This window comes from Idiotropiscis lumnitzeri, chromosome 14 (assembly GCF_059441095.1).
Source record: "Idiotropiscis lumnitzeri isolate Australia: NSW breed Sydney's pygmy pipehorse chromosome 14, RoL_Ilum_1.0, whole genome shotgun sequence".
Taxonomy (NCBI): domain Eukaryota; kingdom Metazoa; phylum Chordata; class Actinopteri; order Syngnathiformes; family Syngnathidae; genus Idiotropiscis; species Idiotropiscis lumnitzeri.
In genome coordinates, this window is record NC_142404.1 from 4923300 (window position 1) to 4942331 (window position 19032).

The following is a 19032-nucleotide window of genomic DNA, read 5'->3' on the forward strand; positions in this document are numbered from 1 at the left end:
ACAACAATTCACACAAAATACAATTCGAAAATGAAACATTTGGACTAATTGACACATTGTAGACTGAAAAATAAAACATCACAATATGAAACACTCACTGGCGGAGCACTATCACAAGAAGTTAATTTCTTCGCCCTGCGCCAGCGCCAACACTCTCAATCACTATGCTGCTCATTAACTCACAAAGATTTTCTGACAACCTTATTTGGTCTTTAGAGTCCACACCCGTCGACCCATTAGACTTTAGCACATATTTTTCAAAAATCATATAAAAAAAACAAACAAACGAAAAAAAAAACCCAAGAAAACAAATGAGAACTTAAGAGAACTGCCATTGCACCCCTGTGAGAAAGGATTGTCACATGACACCTCAGGACAGATGTACTAATTAGAGGTGGTTAAAAACAACACATCCAACACATGACCCCATTAAGCTACTGTATGTTTATCATACATAAAATAATACATTTAATTAGGGGTGTCAAATTTATTACTCTAACGGGCGGTAATTAATTTTTGTAATTAGAGTCAAAATATTTGACGCATTTAGCGCTTGCGGAGAATGACCCACCCATGCATCCCCATAATCCCGCTCAGAAGTGTAGTGAGCACTAGAGCGATCTCACTCATCTCAATATGATTTGGAGATCGTCAAAGCTGCATTTTCTTAAGAGCTCGGGCAGATTTATGCAATGAGCTGATTGGCTGTGCATTATCCCAGCATCTACCCCTCTTGGATCTGCCAGTCCACGTTAATAAACAAACGGCACTTTTGAACAACATTTTGTACGGGAACGCATAGCGTTATTTAAATGTACCATTCAGTTAGTTAGTGTTCAGCAGGATAAGCGGATTCTAAGTAGTTGTGTTCAAAAGCTGTGAGTGGACCGCACACAGCCATGCGACAAAAAACTGGAGAGCAGCAAGACAAGAACGATGAAAAATTGGCAAACAAAATCTTAAAGTGTTTGTTAAAGTTTGTCTTAAAACAGCTTACCTTAACTTGAATCTCGCGTTGCATTCTTGCTGATATTATTGCGCAAAGCTAAAGTTAAACTATGATTACGTCCATAAAAAGAAGCGCTGTCGCCGGATGTAATCATGGCTTAACTTTCGATTTGCACAATAATATCAGCAACGACCTTTTGATAAAATCCAGTGCAGGATACTAGTTAAGGTAAGGCAATTTTAGGATAAAAATGAAAACAATGTAGTTATTAGCCAATTTTCTGTCGTAATTGTCTGGCAGCAGAAGAATACGACAGTTTGCTTTCAGATCACCTCTCACAGCCTGCAGCTTGGTATTTCTTCTTCATTTTGCATTTCTAAAGTTTAATTTGTTGTGTAACAAGCACAAATCATCAGGGTGTGCAGACCCCTAAAGAGAGCTCCGCCCCCAACCAATATCTGCAATCTGCCTGATATCTTACAATTACATCTTCACTTTTCCACTCCTGCAAAACTTTCAGCAGACTTGTCCCAAACTCGTGGATCTCATTCTCCTCAAGGACTCAGCCTTGTAAACAAGTTGTCATAGTCTGCGTCCGTTTTTTTTTCCTGGTCTTGTCATGATTATTATGTCCACCTGTGTTCGGTTAACCAATCCCTAGTGTTGACCAATCAGTTCCCTCCATCCCTTTGTGTCTTGTCCAGGTGTTCCTCATTTTGTATTGAGATCCCTGGTTCCTTTCAGTCCTTGTTGGTTCATTGTCTCCTGTCAAGTGTCTGTCATCCATTCCTCAGTGTGTTTCGATAGTCATAGTCATAGTTATTTCATCATTTAAAGTCAAGTCCTTGTGTTTAGTAGATCCCTGTTATTTTCTGCCCTGCCAGTGCAATTTACGTGACAGAATGTCCATCCTTAACATTAGCAGTTACTGCAGGTGTTGAGCATCTATCAAACAGAAAGCATCAAATGAAATAAAACTAGGAGTACTGTGCACAGAAATGACAAGTGATTGTGTTTACTGGCAACAATTCATATTTTCCCAAAGACACAACAAAATCGATAAAGCACATCTGCCACACACATGACACAAGACTTGCACAAGCAGGGTCACAAAACAACACAACAATTTGAGATCTGGACACCATACACACCCACACCAAAGACAAGATTGCAGGAGGCCGGATGATAATAGATTCTATTATTTACCACAGTGAACATGGTTTAGTGTGTTGTGAAAGATTTTCAAGGGTTTTGCGACAAATTGTCCAGTTTTAGATATTTGTCTTCATTTTAAAACAGCCACATACAAAGTGCAAAGACAGTTTACAACGTAAAGAAAACAATAAAATAAACACAATATAACATGAATGCAGTTCCAAGTCTCATACTGACTCTAAAGACAAAGAATATATATGTTTTTAAGCCATGTTTTAAAGATGGGCAGAAATGGTTCCTGCCTAAAGTTTAACAGTCATTCCAGAGGGCGGGAACGGCTACAGAAAGAGCTTCAACCCTTCTGACCTGAGGTATCGGGCATGTAGGGGAGGAGGAGTTCAGAATGGTAAAGTGGGGCAAGACCAAGGAAAGGCTTTGTGAATTGAACTGTGTGAAATGTACATGCAGCCAATGAAGAGATGGCAGAATTGGAGTTATGTGCTCCCTCCTTTGAGCTCCAGTTGGCAGGCAAGCAGATGCTTGAGGGGGGACTTTCTGATTCAAAAATAAAGTGCATTAACGTAATCCAGACGAGATGTGACGAAAGCATGGATTACTGTTTCTCAGTGCTTTGATGAAATGAGAGGCTTTCCTTTAGCCAGCTGCCTAAAATAAAAAAAAAGAAGCTGGATTTAACGACAGCACCAATTTTCTGGTGCAATTTAAATTTAGATAAGATACTAAAGAGCCCAAATCAACAGGGTGAGATGTGCATGGGACTGAAGAAAGAGGAAATGATGGCAGATTATTCTGATCAGGGAACCAAAAGTACTTCCGAATGATACTGACCGAGGTACCAAATGCAAGGCCCACCACTAGGTTGCACTGCAGATCACATTTTCTTGATTACTGAAACATGTTTTGCTGTTTCTCATTTCATGCAAAGGAACAGCAGCTGTCCTGCAACTGCATTTACGACATTGCACCACTAGAGGTCAGGCTTTAAAATGAAAAGGACAGTCAAACGGAAAAGAATGCGATTGGATTTGTCTTTATAGCCAACAGAGAATATGGGGATCAGTGTTGGGATAATGGAGAAGTTAAAATAAGAAAAGAATAGAATAGAATGGAATAGAATAGAATAATTTGATTTCGGTATTGGGCAGGACAGGAAATAGGGGAGGCGTGAACGCGCAGAACTGTGGATACACGTTCCCAGTGATTTTTTTTTTCCGGGGTTGAGTCATGAATGGATGAAAGCCACGGTTGGAACATCGGAAAAGGGGAATTTTAGCTTCAAAATAAAATGTGCAGGCCGGTCATAGGCTAACAAATAAATTTATTAATTCACCACGTATCTTAATCAACGAATGACGTAAATTCCCCAAACCAATCAGGGGGCGGTTATGCGTCAAAATTTTATGGGTGAGGGAACCGAATCAAATAAAAAAATAATTGCGAAGGGGTTAATAGTGCGTGGCGGATTTCATATACTCTTACTCTGAAAACCTTACCCAGAAGTCACTCACCTAGCTTAACCGCGAGCTTTCCGGCAGCATTAGCGGCGTTCGGGGCTACAGTCATAGTCAGTGTGGCAAGCGGCTAAGGGGGGGAAACGGGGTCCGTCTGGGGGAAGAGGAGTCCGCGAAAACCGGGAGCTAAACCGGTTGAAGCATCGCCCCTTGTCCTGCGGGAGCTTCCTACCGCTCAACTCCCGTCCTGGCTGCAGGCTTTGGTTTCTTAAATCTGCGCGGTAAGTAGCCGAATTCTCGCTCACCTTACCACATCTCTGCCAGTGTTCGCTTCGTTGTTCTCCTAATTTTTTGTATGCAATTAAACTATCCGCAACGACTAGTCGCGCTAAAATCGATGCTGTTCCTTTAAATAACATCTGGTATGTTTTTTTTTAAAAAGCTAATTAAATTAATCCTATTAGCGGCTGCATGTGATACCCGCACCTCGTCCTCCGTGCACACATCCATGTAAAAACGGAGAAAGGGTGTTGGAGGGGATGAGAGTGATAGTTGGAGACGTTTTTTCCTTTTCCATATTTTTTCAGCGTTACATACACGTTGATTCCTACCCATATTCGCTATTATACCAGGCACCGTTGCCCAAAACGCTTCAAGGCCTTGCGTTGCACAAATACGCACGCACACGGTGGCTGAATTTGGATGCGCAGGATTGCCGTGGAGCCGCAACCGGCTGACAGCGCCTCTCCAGCCGGCCTGCTTTGGCTCTGCTGTCTCAGTCCGTAGGGCCAACCAGGCGTGCAGGGGCGGACACGAGCAAGGCGTGGCACGCGTGAGGCATGACGCAGATATAGGCGTGCCACCCCTGCCTCCTTCGAACAACCGCCCCCCGCCCCCGACCCTCTTACAGTTGTCATTGAAATGTCTTACTCATGTGAACTGTAGTGAGATAGATGCTTGCTGTCAGTGTGACGGGCCTGGGTATTCGGACCTGAAAGGGTAAGGGGAGACCTGTAGACTGCAGAGCTGCGTCAAAGTCCTGCAATCCTACACCATAATCTATACACTCTTCGTGCATGTGTGACTTTTGTTACGAAGATTCATGCGTGGTTTTTGAAGAAAGTAAGAAAAGTGTTGGGAAAAGGCCTTTCCGTGTAATTGATAACAAAAGTGAAAGGAATTTTTTGGATCTGCTCCAAATATATTATGGTTGCTACCTTTGCCCACCAATCTAAAAAATATTTAAAAATATTACTGCACCTATCAAAACATAAAGCTTGCCTAGAGACATAAAATACATGTCAGTGCCTTGTACCTACCCAATGTAGCCGCAAACTGAAAAATGACTAAATGAATCCAGATCAGGTGGCAGCAAACACAACAATACAGATTGCCGCACAGTACCTCTCTATTTGTTTGAACAGTTGTGCAAATTTTGGGTCCAATGACTTTTTTCAGTGAGGCAGAAGAGCAAGCAACATACTACTGGCGCAATATTTGAATTAATAGACATGAACAGGTGCCCGGGGCCTAGTGGGGCGGTTACAAGTTAATCCGGAAATTGACACCACTAACAGACACATCTTTACTTTAGTTAGTTCTTGTCTTGTGGTTTTTGAGCGCACTCGTTCCCCTCAAATCATAACAAGTATATCTGTTTTCAAACAGCTTCTCAATACTGTGACAATGTAAGTAATTATGTACTCAGAAAATTATTTGCACAGTTTTGAATTTGACTGAGTCTTAGAATTTCAGAGTACTTAAATTCATAAATAATGGATTAGTTGGTTCTTTATCCTCGGGGAACATCACATGGAGCAGTTGACTTGGAAAAAAATCACTTCAGCATTGTTGTTGAACTGTTTATACGTGTCTCAGTAGGGGCTTGGGGTTCCCCCAGTGCAAAGGGCTCTCGTGCATTAAAATTACATTCAGTGCCAAAAGTAATTTTGTGCATTTTTCTCGAACAAGAGCTCACGTTTAGAACCGCGTTACAGCCAGGAGTAACTAACTTTGAACAGCAGAATATCAAGCAACTTAATTAGTAACTGGGGACAAAATGATCCAGAATAGCGTTGACAGCCACAGAAGACGTTACGTCAGCTGAGATGAAACAGGGGGCTAAATGTGGTTCAAAGAATATTAGTTATGACTTTTTAAAATATACAATATAAGAACCTTTATTAATCCTACATTGGGGAATTGTGCATTGTTTCAGCAGCAGTAGTGGATACAGCAAATAGAAAAATGGCATTCAAAAACCTGAAATATTGTCTGTGCATTCACTATCCACTCCTATCTAACAGCAACGTTATTTGTTGTTTTGAGTTCCGATTGCTAATTTTGACGTTTGGAATCCGATTAATTTTGAATGGACTTGCTTTCCTTGCAACAGAATCGGTAAAGGCTAAATAATTCATGGGCACAGTAATCTGAATGAATTATGGAAAACTAAACTGAAAGGCAATTGTTCAGTGTTTTCTTTTAATATATCAGCAGTTTTATTTTTTTTTCTTTGCACTATTTTTGACTAGGGAGCTCTAACATGTCACTGTTTTACATCTTGAGGACATTAATCATTATCGCTTGTTTGTTAATGTTAACAATAGTTCGTTAAACGTGTGTCTGTTGCGTTAAATTTGTGTTGTACATTGTCAACATGAAACCGTAACAGTGACTTGTGTGCGTTACAGTGAAACTCCTGGCTCATGCCTTGAGCCAAAATACTGAGGGTAAGGCAAATATGACATGACATTTCCCCGTGGTGAATCAAAATGCTCGTCCTGTTACTTCTCTGATAGAGATGAACTGACAGGAGAGCTACAAAGTAATGTCTGTAGAGGACGAATTTTTCGAATGTTCAAAAATCACTTGAGAGGCCACTCTGAGTGTGGGCGCGGGCTGCTGTTCTGTTAAACAATGTGTGTGGTTTTGGTTTACTGACAAAGGAAGTTTAAATTAGAAAATGAGAGTGCACTTCCAGCACTTCTCCAACTCGGTCCATCGGAGGTGATGTGTGATAATTTGGCCAGACAGGAATCCCCGCGCTGCAGCAAAGTGGGGCATAACCCAGTCCCCAGTAGTGTTAAGAGTTAACTGGAGTATAAAAATCCCTGCTGCCCTACTTTTTTAGTTCCAAGGCAGCTCAACCACTGCCAAGCCTGCTCCTCTCAAGGCATTGGGCAACGCAAAGATGTGTTAAATGACAATTAAGTAGCGAGGTCACTGGAGTGGAGGGGCTTGTTACTTCATTGGTCATGGAGAAACTGACTAATTTCTCAAAGGAGATATTTAGTGTTAGGGGAAGTGTAAATGATCCTTTTTTATTAGAACTTCAGTCAAACTGACATTTCTTTCTCTGCTACTGTCACCGTGTTTTCATTTATGTGAAGAAAGAGGTTAGTGATCCGCCATTATAACAAGCAGTCCCAATGATTTTGACAGTTGACACATTTCTTTGTAAATGTTAATTAAAATGAATATGATCCAAAACAGTCAACATCCACTCCCTTCTTGTTTAGCTGGAAAGAGGACTTGACTGTGCGATCTCTCTCTCCCACGTTAAAAATCTCATTCTGAAAAAAAGAATCCACATTTTTTTAAATGTATCTGTATTCTAATTTTTTGATTTTTTTTTTTTTTTTTTTTATGAAACAGTAATGTAATACAGTTACAGTGTTTTTTTGTATTCTGAATACATAACGCCGGTAGATGTATTTTTTCCACAATGTTGTGTGCATCCAGGTTTATGTTCTGTGGACCTACGTCACTTATTCTGCCTCGTTCCTTTAAAAAATAAAATCCTTTTTCTGTTGTTATTGTAATATAGTTTAATATTATTCTAAAACTGAGTTCAAACAAATACAGGACTCCCCTTTTTACATTCGAATAAACCAACACTCCCGAGCAATGTTGGCAGAAATGCAATTTATCTTCTTACCAATTTAATAGATTTTCTTAGGGATAAAGCTTGGCGGTATTTTAGTTATCTTGACTTTTCCACTCTTGCAAGCATAACGGTTGACCCCCAAGGGAGTTTGATGCCTGCTTTGGGAATCAAACATCTGTTCTCACAGTCCTATGACCGATATGGAAATTCCTGTAGCAGCGACGGATTCACAGGACAGTCGTGCTGGTTCCGCGAGTGTTTGTTATATAGGTCAAAGCAGGTCACCGTCTGACAATTTTGTGTCTATCACTCTCCGTCTCTCTTTGTGGCCACGTCTCTCCCGTGTGGAAAAGTCATTCCTCCTCTCAGGAAATTCCTCTTCATCCCAGGGGTGAGGCTGAAAGAGAGGGTGTGAGCAGATATTAAGTACGGAGGGATGCTTTCCAAGGCTTAATTTCGGTTTATAGGGACTTTCCTTTTGACGGATGAAGTCAAGAAAACTTGATTTTAATAGCACATGGACAAGATGCTAAATAAATAAGACAGCCATTTGTTCCCTTATGTCTTTATTGGAGAGATTCAAAACAAATGAGCATAAAATGTTTTAAAATTCAATAAAAGCAAAAGAAAGTCTGCAGTAGATAGCGTCTTTCGATACAAATACGTATCAGGTCCTACCCCTAGTTCTGCTGAGTACAGATTTGACTTGCATAATATCAATAAAATATACAGTATTTTTCAAAAATAACACTGTCCATGTAAAGTAATCACAACATTCAAGCTAGCAACTGCCAACTGCTTCATCATAATTTTTGTTAGTTTTTTTTACAGTTTTGTTAGCGTAAACTCCTTTGGCGTTTTTTTCCCTCTAGGTCAATCTGAAGGGCAGTGATGACTTTTTCTGTTCTTGGTTTTATAAATTTTGATATGCTAGGTCTTTTTTCTTTTTAATTCTCAAAATAATTCTGTGAGTGAAGCTGTATCAGTTGATACTCTACTTAGTTTTATACCTGCAAGGAAAAGACAGCTGCTAGACTTTTTTTTATGAGCATTTGGTTTCAACAAACTTATATTACAATCCCTGCAGATTGTTCTCACTTTTTGTCATATAAATTGCTTAGCATGGTTCTAAATGCTTTATGATGAATATTTCTCGGCATGACGGTGGTTCCATAGATCCAGCTGACCATTATGTTACTTGCTTTTTAAATGTGTTACTTCACTTGTTAAAAGTTCCATCACCTTGCCTATCATGTTTGTCATTGACTGAAGTTTTTCCGCATTTCAAAACTTTATCCACATATATAGCAACCTCAACATCTTTTGTATTTTCCCTGCTCTTTGTAAATGGTTAGTTTCTGTCTCATCCCATTTTAGTCTCTTTCCTGTTAATAAGCCAGATTTCTGAAATAGTTATTAATTTTTTTTAATTCATTTTTGATAGAGGTTTCTCTTATTAAAATGTTTGCTAGATAGTGCATTAAGATCCATCCATCAGTCCATTATCTGTACTGCTTCTCCTCACTACGGTCACAGGGGGAGGGGGGATGCTGGGGGCCTATCCCAGCTATCTTCTTTAATAATGGTTGGTTCTCTGAAAGTATGGCACGGGAGAGTGACATGAGAGCCCAAAAATTAACTTGTTCAAAACTTGATAAAAATTACATGTTTTAAATCAAACTCGGTCCCTCCAAGATTGCCGTCACAACAATTGAATTCTATTCTATCTAATATAACAAGCAACTAAACAAACTAGCAGACGAGCTGCCTGCTTTTCTCAGCTTGCCATGCAAGTAGAGCTAGCTGTGAGGATGTAATTCTCCTTTCTGTTGACGATGGCCCAAGTAGAACACAAGGATTTTACCACGAAATAAAGATGAATATCTGGGCATTGGACATTGGGCTACCAAATTTTTAAAATGTTTTTTATCTTCCTCCCTCTCTGTAATCTCATAAGGATTGTGAAGTTGCTGTCCATTTGGCAACGTTGTTTTTTTTTTTATTTATTTTTTTTTTTAAAGTAATTATCAAGAGTTAGTTGGCTTGTGTAAATATTAACAAACCCCGCCGTTTTTTTTCTGCTTCAATAATAAGCTCGAATCCCGGTTACATTATCTTATAATACAGTACATGACAGTTGTAGCTCATCAAAGGTGCATGATGAAACAGAAGGAAACAAACGTAATGGATTTTTTTTTTTCTGGTGACGCATTATCACATTTTGGACGGCGTGGGAGGCCATTAAATAGTATTGCATTGCTTTGGAATTCTGCCAGTTTATTGGTAACAACAATTTTTGAAACAGAAGTCTTCTAAGGGTATAAAGGGCTATTAATTAATTGCTGTGTTGCATGTCACATGTGTTTAGCTTTTATTTGCTTTTTCTTAAATGTAGAAGTCTTATTCCAAGCAGAAATTAGAATCCATCATCACTTGCTGCAAACTTGTTATCGAAGTTTAGGTTAATATAGTTTTACTCTTTAGTGTACTTTACATGGATGACGAGGAAAACATGAACGCAAATACTTATGCATGTGGCAGTGTCTACCATGACTCAACTTTTCATTTTGTTTTTGTCATAAATGTTTTTACGTATTATAGTGACTTACTGATTTTTACACTTGGAGCTATGATAGCTCACAATGTCAACATGTGATTCATTTAAAAGTAATAAAATAAATATTCATATGATATTCATGTGATAGTGACAATTTGACTCCGGAAAAGATTGTTTCCATTTTCAAAGTTCCTATCAGGGAAAATTCTACCTTTCAGTTTCTACTGAACTCCTGCACTTTTTTTTCTTTTTATTTTCTTTTTGGAAAACTTTCAGTTGTAACTGTAGCTGTTCTGATGTGTCTTCCAAATTAATTTCGTCACTCAGAGGAAACTGTATACTAGCTCATAAGGACCAAACAAGCCTTACCAGCCGCAAGTAGAATAATCGTTACATGTACATCCATTTTCATATGGATTCCTTTCAGATGGGATTCAATATGTCGGAAAAATTGGATTTGAAAATGTAACCCAAGCTTAGAGCATCAGCAGCACACAAGAGATAATTTATTTATAATTCATAATATGATTTATTGTTGTATACATGTGATGCCACACTTTTTTTTTTTTTTTTTTTTTTTAGCTTTTCGCATCATTGCCATAACAGCTGCAGTTTTTGCCTTTTCGAACTTGCATAATGTTCCTTTGCACTTCAAAAGAGTCGTGCGTGTGTGTGTGTGCTTGTTTTTGTGTCTTGTTGCAGTTTTTTGTGTTGTTTATTGTTGAAACAGGAATCTGGCGGGACAATGCAACGACTCAGCCTTGTTTGTGTGTGCACATGACACACAAGCACAGCATTAATGGAGTAACCAGATGAGGTCCTCTTGATTTTTTTTTTTTTTTTTTGGTCGCCAAACCAGGCAGTTAAATTGATTCTTTTGTCGTGTGCACATTTTAAAAGTAAAGTATTCAAACTTTTCAGTCAGTGGTGATCCACAGCTAATATTTCATCCCAGGGAAGATCAAACTAAACTGTAGCTTTTCAGGGCACGCGGTGAATAGTGTTATCTTGTTGTTCGTCCAGAAGACATTCCACTCATCGTGCCACATGGCGAAATATACAAGGCTTGTTTCCATTCCATTGGTAGGCTCCATTGTTGTCCCACTTCAGTAAACGTTGCCCATCGGTGTCAAGCGTGACCTTATCACGTTTTGCATTGACGGTGGCCAAGAACGCGCTAAGGGTTTGGTTGTCTTTTCAATACTGAATCTAATTCCAGACAGATGGAGCGGTGTTCTGGCTGCTCCCACCCCTTGGAAAATTGCTTCTCATTTCTTCTTTTTTATTCTTTTTTTCCCCTCTGTGTTTTTCCTCTGCGTTGTAGCCAAGCCTCCCCCTCTTTCTCTTCTTCTCTGTCTTACGGCCCGTATGGAGACCCAGGGGCAGGTTGTGCTGCTGGGAATCAGGCCTCTTTCGGACTATGATCACTTGAGCCTTTGTAGAAGAACTTAAACATCAATAGAAAATTTTCTTCAATATTAACGACCCAATCACCAACGTAATTATGTTTTTACTCAGAAGAGCTGGGCCGCCAAGTTTCGGCTCCAGAGGTTTTGTTAGCATCGTTGGCGTGGTAACTCACCACTCAGAAGTCATAGTTTTATCAAACTATCTGTGGCATGGCTGGTGTCACCAACTTGTTCTTGGAAAGCTGTGCGTCATATTTTGAAGTGGACAATCAAAAAAACAAAAATGCATCAATGTTGATTATCCAATATAATTTTAATTGATTGTACTTGTTGGCTGAGATTATCCATTCATCCTTTACACAACTTTTCCTCACAGCAGTTTGCGAGTGTGCTTGAGCCGCAGTGGCTTAGAGTAGTTCTTTAAAATCTTTTTTTTGTTCTCTATGTTCTTTTTGTAATTTTAGTAAGATGTCTTATTTCTGTATCTTTAGTCATTTGTTTTAAAATGCTTTGAAATGTTCTACATTAAATCATGTAAAGCACATCAAGTTACAGTACATTGTATGAAATTTGCTTTATAAATAATGCTGCCTTGCCTTCCCCAAACTATCCATCCATTATCTCTCTCGCTTGTCCTCACAAGGGTCGCGGGGGGTGCTGGAGCCTATCCCAGCTATCTTCAGGCAGTAGGCGGGGGACACCCTGAACTGGTTGCCAGCCAATGCCAAGGGCACACATAGAGAAACAACCATCCGCGTTCACACTCACACCTAGGGGCAATTTAGAGTGTTCAATCAACCTGCCATGCATGTTTTTGGAATGTGGGAGGAAACCGGAGTACCCGGAGGAATCCCACGCAGGCACGGGGAGAACATGCAAACTCCACACAGGATGGCCGGAGCCGGGATTGAATCCAGGCCTGATGCTGTCTCTCACTGTGAGGCCATCGTGCTAACCAGTCGGGCCACCGTGCCGCCCTCCCCAAACTATTCAATTTTTTTAACAAGTGGTGTTACTGCACCAATTCTGGTCCTGATCAGGTAGATGTGTCGATCAGGTTACAAAAGAAGAATTTACTTCTACGCATATGAGCCTAGTTTTCCAACAAAACATTAGATAAGCTATTTATCCACCTGGGCCTTTATGCAGAACCCATTGATGCGGAATATTGCTGTACATGGCATTTAGTAATCAGATAGCACCAGAGTCTTGTGACATAAAATACTGATAGTTGCTAAGAAAAAAGACGTGTGTTTGTTATTTTTCCAATACTGTTTTTCAGTGGTTCAATCCACTACATTTAAATGTAGACAGCATGATTTTCAAACCCTGGTCTTCTGGTCATCCATATGCTAAAACTTTGTGTTCGTGCACATAGCACTCTACCTTTTCCATATCCGCAGTCGCAAATCAAGATTCATGAAACATTTGTTGACCAAATTCAGATTGTTCATATGCTGCAACGCTAGTTGGCTGCAAGTTGCATTGTTGAACCTGGACATCTCTTTGTCAGCATAATTATTTGTTAAACTCTGTCACCATTAAAGCTGTCCAGCCTGATGCGCCTGCCAAAACACAAGATGAGCCAAAAAGAACATCTGCTGGTCCTTGAGTCTCTGTAAAGAAATATTTTAATCCTAGTCTCACAGTTTGTCTTTTGAGTGTCTAAACGATATATAAAAGTTGCTGAGCCAGAACAGTAGACCTGAGGTGTTGTTTTAGCATGTGCGTCAGTGGAACTAGGTCTGGAACAGTGGCTGTGTTCTCTGGCCGTATACCTTTTGGGTTCCGCAGCACATGCCCCTGCACGTGAACCAGCTCCAAAACAAACCGCGACGAGCTCCTGACAGTGGAGGCGATGGAAAGTGTGTGTTGGTAGTGTGTCACATGGAGTCCTAGCAAAGCAAGCTCTTGTGTAGCTAGTGCTTCACCATGCTTCAGTATGTACCAAACCCTCCCCAAAGTTATTCTTTTTTTTTTATTTTCTTCATTTCCTAATCTTTGTTGTTCAACTATGCCGCTATTGTATTCAATATGTGCCTTAGTTGTTTGTATATGGATATTTTGAAATTTAAGGGAAAAAAAACTACCATGGCACCATCTAATGATGAAAAGGCAAATGCACAACTCCGAGTGGTGATGTTTGATTCTTGAAATAAATTAATAAAAAAAACGTATATAGAATTAAAGGGACAATATTGTTGAACCAAACAATGATATTTAAAAAAAAAAAAAAGGTTTGAATTATTACTAAAACAATAAGAACAGCTTGTTAGAATGCAGAAGACCCTTCTATGGACTGTTTGTCTTTGAGTCTTTCCGGACGTCTTACTGTTGTAAAATGCGATTGGACGGTAAACGGCCAATCAGAATCAGCCCAAGTGTCAGACTCCTGATTGAGAGAGAAGCCGTAAGCGTAGAACCTAGTTTGTGCGTACGCGTGGTGGGTCTTGTACATGCGAAACACAGTTTGGTAAGTACAAAACATGTTTTCGTACGCGGTATTTGACATTACGCTTATGGAATTGTGGCGTAAATCTAACGCCATACAATAGAGGGTATTGTTCTTCTTAATGTGACTCTTTGTTACATGAATAAGTCAACATTTATTTTGTCTTTTTCTAATCAATAGATTGCACTGTCTAGTTCCACTTCTTTAGGTGGAAAAAGTGGTTCGTTACTTATTGGTTATTTTGACATCCTTCCTCCACAAAAAAGCCCTGCTGCTCAATTAATGACTGCATTTCATTTAATAGTGGCCATCCCCAAAATAGAATCCATTCCCCAGGGAACATATGCTTGAGGCATTTCCGTGGGAATCATCAAACGTAAGTTTCCGCTGTTAATTGTTCGAAGCGACTGGGGTGGCGCCTGAATGAAAAATGAATTCAAATTCTTTTTATTAAATCTTCACCATTTATGAACATACCACAAAACAACATAACACAGTGGCAACAATATCAGGAAGGGAAAAAAAGAAAAAACGGCATTCACAAACAAGTCAATGCTTGCCTGAAATTATAAATATAAATGACAAACATATACTTAAAAGTCTACCGCCGGAGGTTTTTGGCTAAAATAATCCAACAATGGTTACCACACCTCATAGAACCTCTAAACCGCCCCTGGTAGAGCATTTCAGTTTCTCAAGTTGCAAATGTGCCATCACATCCCTAAGCCAGCGTTGATGTGATGGACTAACAGCTGTCTTCCAATTAAACAAAGTAAGGCCAACAAAGAGGAGAAAGCCTCAGCCTCAAATTGGGTGACAGATACATTTACTTTGTCTGAAACCACACCGAATATCGGAATCAAAGGATCAAGACTAATATCTTTGCTGCAGACAAAAGCAAAGGTGTCAAAAACTGAAGGCCGAAAGTGTGAAATACAAGGGCAAGACCAGGACATATGGCAAAGAGTCACTGGGGCCTGATGGCACCTGGCACAAGTTGGGTCGACATCTGGGTAAATCTCAGTCTGCTCCTCTGACTAGATGTAAGCGATGGAAAACCTTAAACTGAAGTAACCCATGTCTAATGCATAAAGAATGTAATCTTTTTAATTGCCAGATGCCAAATGTTATCGGGGATTTCAATTCCAATGTTGTTACATCAAGTTTCCCTGATACGATCCAGTGATGGAGATAACAACTTTTGGATATCGCTGTGCAATTTGCTCACCATGCCCCTCTGTCTTGGATCTCCCTCCATCCACTCATCAACCCATCCGTCTTGACGGAATGATGGAAAAGTAAAGTATTTGTTGACAAAAGCTCGCACCTGTAAATATCTGAAGAGTTATGAGTGAGGAACGGCGTAATCACGTGGCAGCTGCTCGAAGGACGTGCACACCCCAGATCTTTAACTCGCTTCTGCCCCTTTCTGGCCCACAATTTGAACGCCGCGTCCATGAGCGAGGGGGGGGGAAACGAGTGCATTTGACGCAATCGGAAGAGAGGGTGAGGTCTGTCTATAATTAAAGTGTGTCCTGAACTGTGCCCAGATACAAAGTGAGCTACTCACCACAGGGTTATTCGTAATGCACTTTTTATTAAGTGGTGATGGGGCACAATCTGAATAGGGAAGAATAACCTCTGATGTTGATCATGTGATAACTTGGAGTTGTGCAATACGTATATTCAATCGTTGGTTTTCTTAATGCTTGAAATAGCATCAAAATTTACTACTTTTCAAAGAGGAGGAATAACTTCTTTTGCCAAGCCTGTGGTGTGCCGAGTTTTGACATTTGCTGCTGCTTAATTCATCTTCCAAAAATGCAATATTAATCAGAATACCATGTTTGGACTAGTTGGGTTGCATCGAACATATTATTGTAAAGAACATTTTTGACTTGACTTCCCCTTTAACACATATGCATGACACATTATGTGTCATTAGAGCTGCAAAATTCATAGGAAAATGTGACATTATAAGCATTGGTCTGACTTTAACCATTCTGATGCATGCTTAAATGTGCATCAGTATCTGGGTACATTACCAACACTAATAAGGGTGGCGATTTCTCTCATGCTGATGTCAGACTACGCAGATGTAGCCCAATTGTGGGCCGACAGACTGAAGCCGATTCTGAGTCATGTTGACGCATCGTAGCCCGAGTAGTGTGAGATACTCAACGATTGGTCGTTTGGGGCGCTTCACAATCACCATCACGACAGTCTGGCTTGTCGGAAAAGTTGTACGTCTTGCTGCAGATTGTGACATGTCCTATGTCGACCTTCAATTGGTTCTTCGATATTGAGCAATAGGAAGACAGTGCCCTCCTACTTATGAAGAGAGACTGCACATGGTGTGCACATACAAACAATGAAAATGGTGGAAAAACAGGAACGGACAGTAGGGAGGAAATATTGGAAAGTATAGGTAGCATTTCAACTTATGCTACGTCGGCTAACTGCACCGCCCGTAGCTGATTAGCAAATGTGTTGCCGTTACACAAATTTGTTCCCTTAAGTTCTTTTTGGATAATACACACTCCATACTGCCCTCTTCCCAACATCCAGGAACATTTGTCTTTTTTTCGTCTTTTTTTTTTTTTGTTTTGCCTTTGCTTCGACTAAATGCTTCCCCTAATGTGCCGACCAATTTTTGCAGTCGATTTAGCCAAGTTAGCAGATTTTCTTTTCTACTCCCAGGTCCTATTTTTTGATTAAGTCTTGGCATGAAGGAAATATTTAATACAAACAGCTATTTGTCCCTTCGGAGCCACTGCCGCATCCCCTGTGGTTTTGGAGGTCAAGTTGACGTTAGCTCAAGTTCAGGTTGTTTGCTTCAAAAGTGGTGTGCGGTGAGTCCCAAGAACTTGTTGGAACTGGAGCCACTCTGACGGTGTTTTGCTGAGTCAGACCCCATGTCATCATCCGCACTCTCATTAAATCATTATCTCCATAACTCACTGTTCGTGTTTGTGTGCCAGATCCAGTAGCAAATATGCTTAGAGGACACAGCAAGAAAAATAAACACATTTAATACAAATTCCATCTTTATTTGTTCCCACTTTTGTCTTGTATGACCTGGGTCGGCCCTGTCCCAGATGCACTTTTTAGCCAATGTGGACCAGAATGGAAATTTATTCTTTCATGAGCTTGGAGCTGTAAGACTGTTGCGTTATGGGAGTATTTTGTGGGTGAAGATTTTTTTTTCTTGGCCTCTACAACAGAGCAAATACAGGTTTCCTCACGTTTTCATCTTACATAAGGTTGAAAACCGGTGGCCCAGGAATCATATACGAACATCATACACAAGACAATGTGTTGTTCAGTTTTATGACTAGTCAACAAACTTTACATTTGATATCGCGTGTGCATGTGCGCGTGTGCATATATAAGTGTGTCTGTATGTATATTAGGGCTGTCAAAATTAAAGCGTTAACTCTGGAGATTAAGCTAAAAATGTATAACTCAATTAAATATTTTAACCGATTTTCCCCTGCCTATTGCCCGAAGACAGCTCGGATAGGCACCAGCACACCCGCGACCGTAGTGAGGACAAGCGGCTTAGAAAATGAGGGATTTTTTTTTTATTTTTATTGGTAAGAATGATTTTTTTTCTATTTATAAAATCCATCCTGAATCTATTTAGAATTACAAAGGGAAGTAATTGCAATGCACTGCTGAATTAATATTTTTTTACCCACTGTGGAGGACATCTGCAGTCGGTGGGTTTGATTCCTGCGGCCTTCAGCTGCCTCCAGACTAAACTGTCTCTGTGCTGGCCTAAATAAGGTGTGTTTGGCTGGGGCTGGGGGAGGGGGCGTTTACCACCTCTGTGCTCAAGCTTCTCAGTTACACGCAACACTCACACACACAAACACAAGCACACCCACTTGCTGTGTGTATTCCTCAGGCTGAATGGAACTCATATTTCCCACTTATGTGCTGGTCAGTGAACACCCCTACCGCCAGACAAACGACGTCTTAGATCCAGAAAGTCGTCAGTTATTTGCTGTTGCGTCATTTTAATTTTGTAGATGACACACGTTCTCCGTCTTTCTGATCTCTCTGTGAATCTTTTGTGTTGAAATGAGAGCCATGTCCATGTAAACATGGTTTTTTTTGTCTTTTTTTTTTTTATGTCTTGGGGAAAAGTGGTCAGCATCCCCAATTATGCGTGCAGTTTTGTTTTAGTCAACATTTTGAATTACTGTATAACAGTTTGGAGGGTTGTCTGTTTGACTGTTGGTCAGAGCACCGAGTATTGCATTTCTCTTAATTATTTTTAAATATTTGCTTACTGGGGACTTTTTTCAAGTTATCTGGGCAAATATGATTTTTTTGAGGGGGTAGTGGGGCAAAATACCACATGCAGAAATATTTTTTTTCTAAATGATTTTTTCCTGCTTTTCCTGTAATAATTTTCTTCAAGCTTCTGATTTGGGTCAAATTGGCACCTTTTTAATTTAGAGGTAATTGATTGCCAATACAAAATTCTGCTCACTGAACTCTTACTGACAGTTTATAGTCACACATACTGAAGGAAACATATTGGAAGCCACCAATAAAGTAAATGATTATAATTCCTCGTTGGGGAAAGTGTGACACCGCGTAGTGTCTTTTGCCAGGCTTTTGCTATGTGTGATTTTTCTTTTTTTTTTTTTTTGTGGTTTCATATCAGTTGCTGTTTAACAGCAACACAGAAGCCATCAAGGAATGGATTTTAGGCTATGTGACAAAAACCAGGACAAATTTGAGCTTTTCCCCCTCAGGAGTAGGTACTCTTAGCCAAGAAGCAATTTAGCCTTGAAAATAACACATCTAATCGCATCCAGATTAAAAGGTGGAAAAAAAACTGAATAATTTCAACAGGTTGTCAGCCAATGATATGAGACCTCACAATGTATTCTTCAAACAGCAAACATCAGTCCCCCAAGATTCAGCAAATCAACCGGTTCTCTAATAACCCTGAGAAGTTCATATTAAACATACAACACAAAGCAGTTTAAATTCAATGAGGCAACAGACAACCATCATTTGACCGTGTCCCCCCCCTCACAAAAAAAGGAAGAAAATATGCAAATATAAGCACATTTTTAGAGGCATTAGCCAATCCTTCCAAATGCTTTCTTGTAACTGTGACTCATTTTTT

At 39.9% G+C, this 19032-nt stretch overlaps 1 protein-coding gene across 3 annotated transcripts in view; it reads left to right on the forward strand.

Moving 5' to 3' along the window:
• Positions 1-3669: 3669 nt before the first annotated feature.
• LOC148323186 (ras-associated and pleckstrin homology domains-containing protein 1-like) overlaps positions 3670-19032 on the forward strand; it is a 57275-nt gene continuing 41912 nt past the window's right edge. For all 3 annotated transcript variants that reach the window (XM_088314426.1, XM_088314425.1, XM_088314427.1), the window contains exon 1: positions 3670-3857. The gene's annotated coding sequence lies outside the window, so the exon portion shown is untranslated. The remainder of the gene's footprint in view (positions 3858-19032) is intronic.